Below are 18,197 nucleotides of genomic sequence, written 5' to 3'. Positions count from 1 at the left end.
CTCATTCGTTCCGAATGGGAAACTGGATCTCCTTTGCTTGGATCTACCTTGGTATACGCAGTTGTAAAAAGAACGTAATACGATGAGACACGCTTGGAGCTTTTGAAAAATAAGGCTGGAATAAGATTTACTTTTTAATTGGTATTACGGATGCTTTAATTATCGGATATAGTTAACGTTCACTTTTAACCTGGAACGGAAGGAAATATTATTTTACTTGGAGGTTATGAGTAATGAAAAATTGAATTTGTACTTTTATTTCTATTTTAAAAGAATATAGGTACTCGCTGTTTTTTTGTGTCTGAACATATTAAATACTTCCTTGTTTGTCTTTATAAGGTGAACTGTTATATTTTTATTAATACGTGCAAACACGTAAATTAACACGAGTTAAACCTACGAGTGCAGCTGACACCAAATAATTACTGGAATCGAATTTTCACCAAGATTCAATTATTCACCCCTTCAATTATCGCACTTTCTTCATCACGAAGGTAAAGATATAATACCAGTTGACGAAAATCGGTTCGTGAATGGCGCCCCGAAGTTTCAAACGCGAGTAAAAGCAAATTGTAAAGCAGTAAGTCGCGCTGGCTCGCGCCACGCAACATTTGGCGCGCGACAACTTGGAACTCGGAACAGTCGTGACTTCCTGTTTATTTTATGTTGCCTAACTTCCCCGCAGTGTACCAACGCAGCTCGGTGTTTTAAATAAATCACCGCGCGGAAGTTCTTAACTGTCGTAAATGCATTACAGGGGTGATCCCCGATCGGAACTTTCCAAACGCGGAAGTTCGGACAAGGCGAAGTCCCAGCTAGGATTCCTGACTGCCAAAACTCCAGAGCTGAGTGTTTTTCGTCATGACGTTCCGGTAGGGTTGGAACAATTCCTGGGTGAAACGTTGTCTCGCGTTGGACGAGATCCGACGGGGAAAAATAGCCGATCCTATCGGCGAAGCGAGCTAGACGCATTTGTTTCTGAGAAATCACCCTGCTTCTAGTTATTTGTGGGCGAAGTGGAACGATTTCGCATAGGTGCTATCGCGGAACTGTAATGGAACGATCCGCAGTGAAATATCCAATTTCCGATGTACGCGTAGTAACTATGGATGAAATTTAGTAGGGTAAATATTCCGAAGGGGATAATACTTCATATAGAAAAAAAATATTAGAAATTCTGTCTTATATCAGAGATATAGTTAACATTAGGAATTCTATCGCCTAGCTAATCGAATCCGATTCTTTGCGATCCAACCTTGAGAGTCATTCTGTCGGGATATATACTCGGGATATATATGTATATATGTTCCTTTGAATATGTATACAAGTCTCGAGTCATGCGATTGGGGAATTGCTGCGTTATTCGATTGGTATCGAGCCAAACGTTCCCGCCGCGCTATCGAGCGCAGTGTTTCGTAGTCACGTGCCATCCGACTTCATAATTGTTTAAATGCAAATTTCGACGACACGTGTACGCCTCGAGAAACTCGAAACAAAATTTCCATGCCATCGTTATTCCTTCCGCGACGAATTTTGGACAGACGAATTTTGACGTTTCTAAATAGCACAGATCGACGTGGACTATAAATAATGATCAATTAAAGATTGTCATGTTACTATATAGAAATATACGGGACTGTATCGCACTGGTGACTAAGGAGCAATAATATTAGGTCTACGCGTAACAATACTCATTCCCAACGCTCCCCTATTTTGACATTTCCTGTATAATAAAAAATACAACAATTCTATCTGTTGAATAACATTTTTGAAATGTCTCTCGAAACGCGAACCTTGAAAAATCTCCGGGATAAAAAACAAAGAAAATTGTTTCCTGAACGCTGTAAAAAAAAAGAGAAAAAAAAAAAGAATTAAATAAAAACAACGGCTCAATTAAAGCGCGAGCGCGTAAATCCGTCAGCGACAGATAGAGTTTACATCCGCGCGGGTATCAACAACACACGCGTCCCATTTCCAGACGATCCGTGAATACCAACGAGGGGGCGATCGGTTGATATTTAAAAAAGGGACTCCCGTCGTGACCAATCAGGGGTGGCTCGTGTTACGCGATGTAAATCGACCTATTAACCACTCAACCGACTCGTCGTGACGTTCAGCCATTTTTTAAAGTACCTAAACGGGGCAAAGGGAGCTCGTGGACTGACGGGCAGGCCGCAATAAAAATAAATCAGCCCACAGGACGGTCGGAGCGTCGCAAAGGGTTAAAGTGTCGCGGCTTTTCCCCCGTGGACGCGCCCGGGAAAATATGGCTCGAAGGCTCGCGAGATCTCTGTGCGAGCGTGCTTTACTTTCTCCTTTGTTGGGGGCTGTTTTCATTCGCGTGGCATTCATGAATTTGTTATTTACGACTTCTGGAAACCGTCATTCTCGGAGCATCTGTCCCTCTGTCGTGGTTCCTAATGGAAATCCCCCTTTGAAGACACGTCCAGGAAATACCGACAAACTGGAAATTTTGTTTTAACGAACTCCTCGGGTTGGTTTGAAGACGGCTCTCACCGATACGAATGTTAAAATGGTTTCCTTTAATCTGGAGGATCCCTTTCGCGGTTTAATCGGACGTGAAAATTCGTTTACAATTCGTACCTGCAGAGTGAGTTTTTTACTTGTTTCCAAATCACACCCCGAACAAGCTTATACATGTATATATTTATACATACACTTGGAAACATCAAACCTATCATATAATTTAATTTAAACCTACCTCAATAGACATACAGGGTACGAATATTTATGGGACTGATTGTAAATGTTACAAAATTGCAAAAGTATTTATGGTTCAAGCCACGACAAAAAGCACGCCTGTATCGTTAATAAAGAATTCTGTAGGCGTGTTCGTAACGCGAAATCGGATCATTCACGGTCTCGTGAATCCGCACAGGGGGTTGGTAACAGAGTGAAACAACGGAGATGTATTTCCGGTCGACGTGCGTGGAATTTCGTTTTCCTCGGTCGAAGCGAAGGGGTTTTGTAAAAAGGAGTTATAGGATTTTGTTTCTTTTTTAATAACACACAGGTGGTTTAAAATTTGTTCACCTTTTAAACACGTGGACAATTCTCAAATTTAATTATTATCTTAGAGGTAAATTCTTCTATTTATTTCTTTAGATAGAAACTCCTTTATTTTTCCGTAGGATATTTTCCCGTTGAAATCCGTACTATTTCCATGGGAAGCACTTTCTAGATCGTGTCGCGCAGCGTTGGCGAGGGTAATAGAACTCCAGATTTTATGATTCACAGCCATTCGTTTGCGGACAAGGAGTCTCTACTTCATTCCTCCACTCCTTTTCCAGGTTTCACTTGTCTCCGTGAGACGAGGGTATTTTTGAGTCTTGTGCGAGGGAAATCTCTCGCAGAATCGCTGCCTGGGGATTTGAATACCAACCGATATTCTTTTGCGAGCTTTCGATGCAGTCTTTCGCGGTGCCATGGGGCCCACTTACTCTTTCCCACACTTTCTTCGAAAGCTTTCTTTCTCACCTGGGTGGTTTAGGTGCTCTTCCTGTCAAACTATGTACAAAGTGATCTTGTGTTGTTGCACTTAAGAATAAAACCAATTTTACGTACGAAGGTACAGAGTAAATAATCTTTCTTTTTTCGATGAAAATAATGGAAAGTCAAAATCATCATTAATAATACGAATGAAGACGATCTTCTAAATACTAAATAAAAATATCAACACAATATCGATCGATTTAACATTCAGCAAGGCCCTTCAGAAAATATTTAACTGCTACCGTAATCAAGAAAATTCAGCCATGAATATTACATTTCATTATTAAAAAAGAAACTAGGCAAATTGATTGATTGAAAGTGTAATTTTATTTCAATACAATGCCACTTCATTTTTTTTTTTTAGATATTCTTTACTTCTCAACTTATATAATTAAAATTTGGAACGTCGAATGGGCGAGTCTTTTCCTAATAATAACTAGTCAATATTCAATAACGTCTTACAATAGTATCCAACAGACAAGAGAAGCTACTGTTTATTTTTCTTCCAGAGAAGTCTCAATACCACTAAATTCACGGGCAATGTCTACGATCTTTGACGTACGGTGGAAGTTAGGGCCAGTTCGGTGCCTCTCTGTTCGTGATTACAAAGTTTTTGCCCTCGAAGAGGGAAAACTCGTCCATCCGGTCCAGCTTCTATATTGATCTCGCACGAGAGAACATTTTATCGATGACGATAGTCGATATGGATGTCTTCGGCTGTTAGGCGCCGTTGGTAGGGGATCAGGATGCCCCAGAGAACTGACATGAATTCGAGAAGAAGGTGCCAGGTTTATGAAACCGTCCACATTACACACGCCACCAAAAATATATGAAACCCTTGCGACGTGGATGTCGCATAAATCCGCACCCCCGCGATATCGAGACTTCCGCGAACGAGGGAACATAACCCATGAGCTACTGTGCAGATCGCGCGTTTCTTATGAATAATAAATCGCGAATTTATGTTTTTTTTTTTTATAATTTGAAGACGTACAAGCCCTCAGGGGCTGTAGATCCCGAGGTAGCCGAGCTATAGGGGATTCATACTGATACGAGAATTAAGAGATACTGCAAACAATATTAAACCCTTAGAAGCCTGATTTTCCAAATTAAATTTAAATAAATATCAAATTATTTGTTATTTGATCTTTTTTTAATATTCAATATAACAAACATGAAAAGATAAGTGCAGAATTGAAGATTTAATATTGAACCTACAAGAATGATGTAATAATAAAAAAAAAATGTGGCTAATACATTTCTAGCTTTATCTATGTACAAAATATGTAAAAAATTAAATCGCGTTTCCCTTATCAAAGTTGCCACATCATTTGTAACCATGATCCATCCAAGACTGATCCTTCTACGTGAAAAGCTCCAGAATAAATTAACCCCGTAAGTCGAGAATTTACCGTACACTTCTGATCTGGCCTAGCTGACCAACATAACGCTCGAGCTACGATAAATCCTCCCATTTTTCTTTCGCAAGGTAATATCGCATTTGCAACTAAATCCTCGCCTTTAGTCGAGAAGCGAAACGGTTGGCCATAACGTCGTCCCAATTTAATTTAGACGCAGCCTAACCAGGACGAAGGTTAATTCCACTGTCTCTCTCCTTCTGATAGCCCGATAGCCCAGAGTTGGATTAGCATACGTTGGGATTTAAGTCGGACAACAAGAAACTGCGACAGCCCTCGAACTAATGGCTCCTTCTGTCTCCAAGATTTCCCAGGCGAAATTCATGCCTTCCTATTAGCCTTCCCAACCTGCCCAATTGTACATTCCATTGTGTAATTACAAGTAACGATGAAATATCAACCAGTGGTGAGTTTTTCAACCTTGTTATGCTGGAAAAATTAATTACAAACTGCTTACTCTTGGGAGAAAACGGAGAAGGAAAAAAGGGGATGAAGTTGCAACTTACTGCAAATTAAATGAGTCCAGATAAAATGGAAAAAATGTATTATCATTCCAAATATACTGTTTACCAAATGATGAAGAACGCCAAGAATGTCAGGAAAAAATTCTTTCTAATAAAAAAATAATAGAATTCTCATATACTTCATAATGTGGTATCAGCCTTACTCTTTAGAAAAATTAATCATAGTCTCTTTACTATTGAGTGAAGAAGGAGAAAAAAAAAAGAGGATGACGGAGCCAGGATTTAAAAACGTACGTCTGCATCCACGCAATCTATCTTCCAAAAAGAAAGTTTCAATTCACGAAGATTATAATCGTGATCGTCGAACTTGTAATGTGAAAATTGCCCGCGTTGAGAAACATTAATTGCGAAAAAGATGAATCATAGCACTTGACGATTAATCTTGTTTCGCAGCGTCGACCGCGCGGTAACGTACACGAAATCGCAGAGGATCGAAGATTCCGCTTTCGGCATACCTCGAGCAACGAGCACACGCAACAAGTTGAGTTTATTTTAGGCGAGCCACGGCTAACGACATCGCCCATTATCGTGCCGCGGAAGTTATTTAACGACGTAATTCTCAAAGGGGCTGGAATAATTGTCGCATAACAGCTGGCAGTTTCTGCGGTTTTTACATTTCTCGACGGAAATACGACGCAAAACTAGAGCCATAATTCGCAGGGTTACGGGACTCCATTGGAATCAACATTGTCGGATGAAATGCAACCATGCCGGGTAGATGGGGCTGGAAATATTTAATGCCTGTCGGAAACGAGCGTCCGCGAAAAATCCAACCAGAGTCTGCGTTTGTTATTTCGCATCGGACGTGCTGTCACAAAGCAGTGTCACTGTCTCTGGATACTCGCAGAATATCCTGACACTCGTGATACGCGGGCGACGCCGTTTCATTTTTTTCCATGTCCCTGTCGATAAAGATCAAATCCGTTCTGGAGAACTTTCGAGCTTTCGAATGCTGCTCTCCATGACACGATGTCAAAAGGCTTGAAACGATGCGCGTAATCATCATTGGGGAAGATTCTTTTTTAAGATTGAAAATCTTTTTATTTTCGAACAACCGAATTCATGTCCCGTTATATGATGAAAAATGCTGTACGGCGATGAAATGGAGTCAAAGTGGTTGTAGAGTAATAGAATTCATATGCATAATTTTTGATAGATTATACGAGAAAATATTAAAGATTTCAGACTCGTAGTGATTTACTTCATTAAACAAAAAGTTGAGAAATGCGATGAAATGGCCTCTGAAATAAATTATTTATTACCCAAAGGCAAACAAAATTTTGTCATTTAATGGTGTTAATCTTTATTGTTCAGGAAAGTTATTATAAAAAGTTACGACTATACCAAATGCTTTAAAGCTTAAATTTAAGATTTTTATAAAAATGGCGTTAATCGATTCGTGCACCGAACGGCTCATATGTTTGTCTATATTCAAAAAAAATATTTATATCCTTCTGGTACATTTACCAATACACAAGACAACAAAAATGTAGTGATACAGAATTCCAACAAGAAATTCATAAAGAAACCAATAGCAAGGAATAGTCTTACGACACAGTCTTGCGAAGTTTTGTCACTGACAGGTAAAATAACTTTACCCTAAAGAGGTAAAAAAGGTCGAGAAGTGGATCCCCGTTTCACGCATCCAGGCTTCGAAGAGAACGAGAGGAATTCGCTGGGTGGGTGCGTGCACGCGTAAAACCAGCCGCACTCGAGGCGTTAATTCTTTGAAAAGTTTTAATAACCGCAGAAATTACTGGGGAAGCCGCTCGCGAGTGGCTCTCAGCTCTCTCCCCGTTGCAAATTCTGGTGTGAAATAAAAACGGTATCTCGTCGGGTGAGCATTTCCCACGGAGGTCGGGGACGGTAATTCTTCGAGCGCGTCTCGTAAAATCCTGACGGCTCTCAGAGCACGAGCACGGAATGAAACAGCATCGCCTGAAATCTGCGTTCCTCGCCGCGGCGTGCAACAACACTCGTATCAAGAACCCCTGTTCCGTGCCGGAAAGAACGACGGCGACGGTCCAGCTGTTGCGCAAGAATTTTTCAATTTCCCTCCGTCGCGTGACTGCGATTGCATTGCGACTTCATAGCGGCCGGGGTCGTTTAGACGATTACCGCGGTCACCCCTCTCTTGATACGTTTACGGTGGTGATTTTTACATTGGCTGAGAGAAACTGGTATCGATTTAGATTCCTTCGTTTGGAAGATATCGAAAGAAGCAAGTGGGAATTCGTGGGATTGGATAACAATATTATATAAAATCAGTCGTGTCACAGTTCGATATCTATTTCTATAGATATTTTATTTAAGGGCGTATTCACATCTTCTGATTCACATCTGATCGCTTCGTTTGAAAGATATCGAAAGGAGTAAGTGGGAATTCGTGGGATTGGATGACAATATTATATAATATCAGTTGTGTCACAGTTCAATACGTATCTAGTATATTCCATTTCACTTCATATGTTTATTAGTTTGAAGTAACGATTTTGTTGTTGAAAATTAATTGTAAATTATTTTCAAGTTTCAACTCTATTCGATCCTTCACCATTCCTTGATATTCTTCAATTATTGCAAGAGATGCATAATTGTAATTACGATTTTATTATTACCCAGCAGTATATTAGATTTGCGTGACCAATTCCTAATTTTGTTAACATCATTTGAAGTTTTCTGGTTGGTTATACATTATATACAATCAGTTAAAAATAAATGTATCTCATTTTTCAGTGGTGTTCTTTTGCATCGTAACCCATAATAAATTCGTTTAGAAAGATTCTCCAATGGTTCTCCAATAGTTATGTACGTATTATGTATAACCAATCAAAAATAAATGTACCTCATTCTTTATTAATCTTTTCGATGGCGTTCTTTTGCATCATAGCCTATAAGGAATTCGTAAAGGTTCTCCAATGGTTTCCCAAGATAAGGATGATACTTTTAAGAGCGATCCCAGCCCTCATACTTGAGTTATCGTCACTAAAATGAAATACCTGCCCCTTATTTTTGGCTATATCCTATAAACCTGCCAAGTTTCATCAGAATCGAAAGAGCGAAGCACTTCGTGGATGTTCCTTGTTAGAGTTTTACTGCTTTGTCCTCAATAGCGACTGACGTATTATAAAACCATCGTTCGAAGCTTGCACTCGGTACCATTGCCAGAAGTACGAACTTCCAACTCCAATATGATGAACGGAAGTTGAACACTCGGAAATACTAGCCACGATAGAAGTCTTCAAATATGATTCGTTAACTAACCACGAAAGTTCGTCGTTTCAAATGCAGCGTGAGAAAAGCAATATGAGAAATCGGAATTTCTGCAGAATTAGATACGATCGAGTATTACTTGGTAATTTTCCTAAAAGTTTCAATGCTCAAAAAAAAAGGGCGACGGATGATTAATCCTTCCCGTCGAGCAACACGGCGTAACCCCGAGCATGTATTCTTCCGTGTGGCAAGTCGAGCGTCCATTTCCAGCTGTCTCGTTCGGACGTCGGAGAGTAGGTTAATTAGGGTGTGGCCGCATACCGGCATACTTCAGTTGGAAATTTCTCGAAGCAACAGGTTGGCCGTACAGAATTTGATACGGCTGCGATAGCCTCTATATTTTGAGATATACTAGCGCTGAGCCATCGGATTCGGATTATTCTGATCGCGAAGCAAGAAACGACGCCACCAGTGCACGAAGCGACCCTCTATATTTGCCATTGAATCGTTTGATCGTCCCTGATCTCGATGATGCGCGATCGTTTGGTGTTCATTTTATTTCTAATATTTTCGATTTTTATATCTCAAAAATTTTTAAGTTCTAGTAATAAAAACAAAAATATTACGTATTCATGAGTAGAAGTATAGTAAGTACATATGTATATTAGGTGCACGAATTACTTTGTGCGTTTATGTTCAGTCATTTATCCCTCTGTGGGCCGAATTTCATTGTTCTACAGGCAATTTACAAGACTCTGATATTTCAAGTTGATGGTGCTGGCAAATATCATCGTAAGGACATTATATAATTATGACGTATGTGTCATCTTGCGAAATAGACTAAAATTATTTGTATTTCGTAAGAATGTCTAATCCACGCGAACAAAATTGTGCGAATAATATTTTATTAAATTCTTTGAAAAATGGCATCGTCCGGCCCGTGTCAACGTAATCCCGAACAGAACTTTCGTCGATGAGTTTGTCCGTTGTGGACGGTGAACCAGAATTAACAGGAGCGACCGCGACGGGCGAAAATGAAATTCCGCGCTTCCAAGTCCCTCTCGATGGTTTCAATTAAAGTTAATGTCGGATTCGTGAAAGTTTCGAACGACGAAAATTCCACTGCGTTTCCTCGCCGTCGTCGCGCTACCCCGGCGTACAAGAGTGGACGGAAATAATAATTTGATAGTCGAGAATAGTCTTCGAGAAATGTACTTACCTAGCAGATCGACCTCAGCAGCGCATGATCAGCGTTTGGTGCACCACGATCTTGGTTTACTTGTCTTATTGCGGGTGGCAGTGGTTTCCCAACATTTTGGCGGGCATCCTCCCTAAGAAAAGGAGAACAGAGGATTTGTATTACTTTCGTTCGAATTCATTTGGAATTAGATTGATTTGTTATTTATTATGATAGAAATTACTGAAAGAAATTTTAGTGTTGTCGATTCAATTACAATTTCTTAGATAATCAAGGCAGTTTTATAAACAGAGGGGGAGAAATTACAATTTACTAGGACTGTTCTGGAAACAGAGAAAAAAGTTTTTGGACCCGTTTGGGGTGGGAGGTGAGGCGACAAGAGAAAGACTATACCCAACATCGCGATGATCTATAAGATAGATCACGAGGAATGGCGAGAGACAAGTTTTCTGGGTAGAAAGGGGAAGGTGTTGCGATGGATGTACGATAAGCAGCCGAATATAACGGTAGAGCTTAAGAGCTTACCGCTGAAACTCCAAGTCGGATCAAGACGAAGGCCTAGGTTTTTAATGGACCTCGGGCGGATGAATAATGATAGTGTTAACAGTGAGAAAAACTGGTGGTAGTTTATCTGTAAGGAACGGCGATAGAACAAAGAGAGGGAGGATTTGGAAGGATGTAATCTTAGCCCATGCAAACAAGACCAGCTTGGAATCCTATCTGCGTCCAGTTCAAGTTTGCCAATAGCTGAATCGATATCGAATAGATCGAATGATTGGATTATTTCAGTATTCTGGCCATACATGGATACGTGCCACGAGAATTCGCAAACACGAAGAAGATCAGCATCGTCTGTGTGGATTAACTATAGTCTCGGTATGGATCCTGGTGCACCGATTCTCGGTGTCCTTCGAAATAGAAGGGATGGCTACCTTCGAAAGGGAAAATGGAAATATTAAAGTAGATATGTGATAGAAATATATGTATATGAGTATATTATATAAGGTACATAAATTTAATTTATTCTGTGCCATTTGGTTTTATGTAATAAACAAAATATTATAGCCACTCTTAGGAAAGTTTTCACGCTCATTTTACCCAAGTGCATGTATTCGAGATACACTTAATTAAATTCCTAAATCATCCATATAGAATTTATTTTAAAAAATAGTCTCAATAGATTCGCCACAGAGACGCGAGATCCATGATTCGGTTTATAATAAACAATTCTCTCGTCGAGGCTGACAAACAGCGATCCTAATTACCTATAATGTTTCTCCGCAGGCGTAAATTTCAGATGCTCGGCCAGTAATCCACTGGGCATCAATTAATCATCCCGTTTGCATAGGGACGCCATGTTGACTTCGCGAGAGCTGCTCACTTATGCAAACTCGGTTATCGATTTCTTCGTGAATCGCGCCTTGGGGTTACCCCGACGCAATAAGTTCCGGCCGTGGAACCCGCTAGACTTTATGAAAAAACTGGACAGGACTACTTTAGCCCGGAAAATAAGAAACTCTCCGGCTCGAGGGAAACTTCCGAGCGCGAGAGAAACATAAACGAGGGCTACGTGAACCATTTGCGTCAAATCGTCACGTATCGAACTTCTAACGTTGTCGCGAGTCAGAAGTGGAAATACTCGGTTCAGTTTGCTCGATTGTTAGATATATTCGGCACGCAGATGGTAACTTTCGCGAAGTTCGCGAAGTGGAATGTTTATCAGAGGAAATTGAAAATTCCTATGTGTAAGCGTAACGATTTACGATCCTTGCAGGGTTTACTTCGTTTTACATAATAGATTAGGCCTTCGAACGATTGAACAACGAAACAATGCATGAGAGGCTGAAGAAACAGTGCAAAACAGAAACGCAGCGTACGAAAATAGAAAATTACGTTGCGCGACAGTTAAACGCAGCCATGCAATGCATTTTGGGATAGAAGAGAGACATAAATTACGAAGTTATGCGGCATAACTTTCCACGGCTGGGTCCGTGTGTATTAACTCGTTCCACTTTGTGGATTAATTCCGAATTACGCCAACTTACCATGCACGGGTTGGTGGTTCCGAAAAATTTCAACTCGCTCGGATCCCTTCGTTAATTAACTATAACTCACCGGATGCTGATTCGACGAGTAACGCGCGTAAACATTGGCGAAAAACGTTTCTCGCGGGAAAAATTTGATGTCTGCTTCTGTTCTCTTTCTGTCTTGTGGGCAGCTTTACAATTTTATTTGTCTCTCGTGATTAGGGTGTACTGGTGAAAATAATGGGCCAGTAATTACTTACGTTTTTAGAAATAAATATTGTCATGGAAGGGACAATTTCAATCACTACGTCGGTGAAAATAATATCACAGCAATTGTTTACTATTTTAGTAGTAAATAATGTCGGTTGACGTAGTGGAAGGATCAGTTTCAATAATTTTTACTAACATGTGTATTGAATCGAAAATTTATGTTTGGACGTATGACGTCTGTACTTGTGTCACAACTCTGACACGTTGATAACCATCGATTCCAAACTGTTTTTATAATCCAGCATTGAAATCTTTTCCCCTTATAAATCACTCTATATTTCGAACTCGAACATAAATATTTATTGCCGTTTTAATGCTTTTCGTTTCAATGAAGATTTTCCATTTGGACAAATATCTGTCGCGATCTGTCATGTTACAGGAAAATATGGGCGAGACTTAAAATAACGAAAACAATGATTTCCATAAAAATTAGCAAAGGGACACATTTATATGAGGTCTACCGGAAGGTTCTGTCCGTTCCGGTTACAAGTTTCACCACATATGCGCATATTCATTAAAAATGATATACAAATTGCAATCACGCTGGCAAGATGTCAAAGATAATGATAAAAATTATATTATTCAATAAAATTTATTCAAGGTATGTGACATTAATATCCCAACAATAATATGAGTAATAATAACAATTATCAGATTTCGACTAGCTAAATTCATACTAAACTGTTTCCACGAAAACTAACAAACAATCGAAGTCCCTGAATTTCGAGAATTCCATATCAGCAACGTCGACGTTTGATTAATTACGTTCTCATTAACCAATCTCGTAGCACGAAGGGCTCGCCGTTCATTGTAAATTACATGGCCGCCATACAGACAGGCGAACGATAAATTCTGATTAGCCATTTTCTTTAATGGACTTTGGACCCCGAAACTACGGATCCTCGACGATTAGAACGGAAACGTCCGCTTAAGTAAATTGTTAACAATGATTCGCGCTGCGTCATTGTTTCCCATTCGAGAGTTCGATTCTGGGTCATGTCGTCCGGCGGATGACTTTAAGTGGAAAGTTGGCAAGTCACGACTCCGTGGGCGAGATCTCAAGTTCTCGCGTTGAAACAAGGTTCCGATAAAGAGGGGGAGGGGGCACGATGGCTAAAGCTGGCTTGCCAGCTAAGCACCGTTTCCTGAGCTTCGCTCGCTCTTGGCTCGGGCACTGCGTCATGGGAATCGTGTCGTCCGTTTAAAAATTAAATCGAACGGTTATCGAAGGTCTCCAGCCGCGGGAATGTACACGGGACAGTACTACATGCTGTTACGGTGAACGGTACGTCGCGAAACAGGTTATCGAAGCAGCTTAAGGATGATACAGTCACAAAAAGATGCTGCTACTTGTAATTTTTTCAAGGAAGTAGTATACTCTAGAACTTTTAAAGAATGTATTTTTTGTGGGGTGTTTTCTTGGAGTGTAGAACTTTGGGAATACGTTTGTTATATTTGTTGAATTTAAACAATTAATGAACGATTCGAAAATTAGGGAGACCTGTGACTGTTCTTTGATTCCCTGCATTTGTATCAAGTTTCATATACAGCCTCATACATTTTCGTACCCTCTATGTCTATTAAAGAAGTTTGTCTAAATTAAATGATGGGTTTGATGTTTTCAAATAAGTTTTTCATTATATATATATACAAGTGTAAAGTTTATTTATGTACATATTTATAAGGAAAGATTCATTTGAAAACATCAAACCCATCATTTAATATTACGAATGTTTATAGGACTGGAGTGTATCGTTAACAGAAATAACAAAGAGTTTTAATTTTCAATAATTCCTAAGAGTTCTGGTTTTAGCACTAGAGGCACTCATATGAATCAAGATGTTCCACGATTTTTAATTTCGTATAAATTTTTACCCTTTATTCGCAAAGAACTAAGCGCGTATTATCGTCGTCAACTTCTCCAAAAGTACAAGGTTAACGAAGATACGAGCATTGTTTCGAAATGTCAAAAAGTGTACTCTCTGGCATGAAAAGGAAAATTCGTCTGATTCTCGATGCACTTTGCCAGTATTAGTTTCTGGAATTCTTGGATATTTGTATTCGCGATATTTGCACGCTTCGTGTTAATATAATACGATGACTGCACGATGATTTCTCCTGGGGCTGGTGACATTTTGCTGCTTTGAGCATCCTTGTGCTCGTGCATATATTTCGATACGAGATCAGCTTGATTCATACCTATTCCTATCGCAACATTGCAAGTACCAACGAACGTTACAAATAAATATATTGGTATCAATTTCTGTTTATTCTAGCCTCAAAAATGAATTTCTGAAAGAAACGAGACAATTACTGTAGCCTGCGAATACCTAAAGAATACAGAATATTCATCGCACGTTTTTTATGTGGAATTTTTACTCGAACTGAACGTCCGTAGAGCTGCGGCCCCCGTTCGAAATCGATAGCGTAATGAAGCGTACGTGTTTCGAAGGCGCGGTGTGATGTTTTTAAGGCCAGCGGGCACGATTTACACGGTGCATGAGCATACGCGCTGTTTATATTGGCAGGAGATCTTTCTGGCGATAAAATCCGCCCGCGAACTGCGAAAATCCGAGGGGAACAGGCTAGAAAGTAATCGAACGTGAACCATCGAGGCGGTACAAAGTGTTCGCGCGCGATACATTTGTATTGCGATCTTGTCAAAAAGAAAAAAAGAACACTGACACACTGACATACAAACACATAAATACACTAACGGATCACCAAACAAACGCACAATACACCGACGACGTACGAGCTAACTGATACATTAATACACCAACGTGTTAATATAAAACACACACAACGCAGACTGACACGATACATACTAGCTACCTGATATACTAATATACACGAACATATCAATACATAAACATACTGTGTAAGAGTCTCTATCTTCTCTATTTGCATCCCTTCTTTCGCTGGAAGAAAGAATAGGGAGGAAGAAATGAAGTTTCAATTTCCAGAATGTCACCCTCCCAAAATCTTTCCCCGTCCAAACTTCTTAATATCTGACACTGTCTCGTTAATTTTAGGAAGTACTTCGTTTCCCCGACCTCCCAACTTTCTGGTCCCTTGCGTTCCAGTCCTTCGCATTTTCAATTCCCTCTGACACAAATTCACGCGTTAACCTTACAATATATACCGAAAAGCCAGCCCTCGAAACGAGGAAGGATTAAGATTTTCAATTTTTAAAAATCCTAAATATATGTTTCAAACGACTAGAAAAAATTTAGCGCTCTATTCGGTCGCAAATACCTCGCAAATACACGAATAAAAATTCCTGCAATATGTTAACATTAACACGTGCCTCAAACCTTCGGAAGTTTCAAGTGGAAAATAAATGGATTTTTTATATCTTCGGTAAAAATTGATGAAAGTATTTGAAATTTGGCAAAGTTCTTACGTGAAACGGTAGGAACAAGCCCCGAAAATTTCAAACTTTTATCTTAACTATTTCCTTATATATCAGTCCAGTAAATACGGAGCTATTTTCTCTACGTTTGTAACATTATTTCAGATGTTTCAGACTTTCTTGTATGACTTACGTCGCGTCCACGACGATGGGAATGCGGAAAATAACCCCGATGAGATGACACTCGTTGAATATTTCGACCTCGTGGCGGCCTCACCCCAAGGACAACCCGGTGACGTGCATACGAATAGAAAAATGCATACCTTGATTGCGAAGTATGAACAGGAATTTGTTATATTTGAAAAATTGCGACCGCGAGACAGCAAGATTCTCCGTTTTGAATTTCTCAGGGTACCCGGCGAAATATTATCTGCTTCTTGCAGAGGAACGACGCGTGCTATTGTCTACTGTGCACAGAAGTTTAAGGAGCGCGGCTCAATAATGTCTGCTCCATCGAAATTTCAAATTCCAACGTTTGCTTTATTCACTTCTAAAATTCAAGGAAGACGAAGCTCCATGGCGCAGTCCGGCGATGTGCATAATTTTTCGTTACTGGCTTGAATAAAATGGAATGATATTTTTGTTACTAAGTACAGTTTCGGGTTAGATTAGGGGAAATATATGTAGTATCATTTATTTATAGATGTATTCAAATCGGATCTGTAGGGTGACCAGAAATGATAAACATTGCTCTATTATTATCCCCTCGAAAAATTAGATTAATAAATTATTTAAATAAAGGACTAGAAATGTTAAGTAAAAGACAACTTTAGTATTCCTTATTTAGTATGAAGTATCTGTCAATAGATGTTCAGAAGATGTATTTTTCCTTGGAACTGTGATAGACACTAGAAACATTTTATTGCGCCAATGTGACTACTCTTAATGAATTATGTTACGTACATCAACTAAACCTCGTTAAAATATTTCACGCGTAAAATATGTGAAACATTCATCTATAATGTATTAACATATACAACGTATAAGAATATTCGATACCCACCTAATACATGGAAAAAGTATATTCGACGTATGATGCGATAATGAAACCTTCATTATTTAGAAGCTGTAACTATTGGCAATTGCTAATTCTCGGCGTTTATCGGTTTAAACTAATTCACCAGCGGGAAACGTTAGTTAAATTGTAACTGGGGCAAACTGAAATTTGAGCCAACAATATGCTCCAAGCTTCGTTAGTTTTTCAACAATTGCATCCTTCGAAATTCCAGTGACGTAATCGAGTTTTCAAACTGGGCTACCTAATTACCCTCTACGAATTAATTCAATATTGCAGACAAGTGTAATTTTAATCAAAAACCATCGCTGAATATTGATTTTAATGAAACAGAGTAGCCTGTTCTTATTTCCTGACAAGTGGAATTTCATAGTTTTCCCTAATTTTCGGAAAACACAGAAATTACAAAAAAAAAGAGTCTCGTGATGCGAAATGTGAAGGGATTAATGAAGAAATATATTTCAACCCAGGTCCCAGTTTTCAATTTACGTTATAGAAAAACATGCACCTGCGTCAAGCTCCGGAGTTCAGTAATTACCCAGCGTCCTTTGAAGCCGGAAAGAATAAAGCTAAATGGCTGTAATTGACTTCGCAACGACCGAATACCTTTCCCTCCGGCACAGGTCAATTATACGCGCCAGGAATGCGATATTACAAAAAGTGAGTATCAATATCGTCGACAATCCAGAGTTTTCATGTAGCGAAGTTTCCGGTTACAGGGTCTCGTTCGAAAATTTCAAGGGTTGCAACTCGATTCCTCGTTCGACTTTCGTATTAAGGCTCGAAACTCGTTACAATTTCGCACTCGAAACTCGACGCCGGGAAAATCGATCATTTCTGCCTCTACGAACTTCCCGCCAGTCAACTTTACATTTTCGAAGTGTACAAAGCTCGAAGATCGTTCGCCGCGAGCGAACGGGTAGCAAACCAAGTACATACTCGGAGGCGCAAAAGTGTCCCGAGTTCGTACGAACACACCGGCGCGCCGTCTGAGATTTTAAGGAGCGGCCCTCGATGTTGGGTGTTACGGGAGAAACTTTCGAGTGTACGAAGCTCACTATTACCCAATAACCTCTGGAATTTAAAGAAGCGCGCATTAATAACGTCGTCTGCAACAACCCGATGTTTCTAATCGTATATCTAGAACGCCGAGTAATGCAGCTATTATCCAGTCCTGGTACGAATTAAGTCGCGAGTGTGTTAAGCTCTCGTGAAACAAGATAGAATGAAATTATGATAAATTGATATAATTAATTAATTATTGGTACATTAATGTACAGTATGGATTTACGAAATCATATGTAGAACGAATTTGCTGAATTGGTGTACAGAGAGATGTAAATATCTCTTTCAGGCGAGAAACTCTTAAGTAAAAAATTCAATTAATGCATTAAAGATATTAAATAGCAGAATTTTAAATATTCATCGACCTTGGCTGCGTGATTAATATAATATGAATATATAATATATTCGATTCTACATTTTCTATAATTAGCCCAGAACTAGAGCTTTTGTACAGACATCGTCGACCGACACCTTAACGGTCAGCTCGAGCACGCCAACCACCAAGGATTATTGTTCCGATTTTGCCTCTGAGTGCTCGCCGC

The 18,197-nt window shown here is 39.5% G+C and overlaps 1 protein-coding gene across 2 annotated transcripts in view; it reads right to left on the bottom strand.

Moving 5' to 3' along the window:
• Positions 1-18,197, bottom strand: part of LOC128887225 (5-hydroxytryptamine receptor 2B-like) — a 171,031-nt gene that overhangs the window by 74,588 nt on the left and 78,246 nt on the right. For both annotated transcript variants that reach the window (XM_054142901.1, XM_054142902.1), the window contains one exon: positions 9,885-9,996. The gene's annotated coding sequence lies outside the window, so the exon portion shown is untranslated. The remainder of the gene's footprint in view (positions 1-9,884; positions 9,997-18,197) is intronic.

Source organism: Hylaeus anthracinus, unplaced genomic scaffold (assembly GCF_026225885.1).
Source record: "Hylaeus anthracinus isolate JK02 unplaced genomic scaffold, UHH_iyHylAnth1.0_haploid 11985, whole genome shotgun sequence".
NCBI classification, from domain to species: Eukaryota; Metazoa; Arthropoda; class Insecta; order Hymenoptera; family Colletidae; genus Hylaeus; species Hylaeus anthracinus.
The sequence above is the reverse complement of the archived record's forward strand: the minus strand, read 5'-3'. Positions and strand labels throughout refer to the sequence as shown.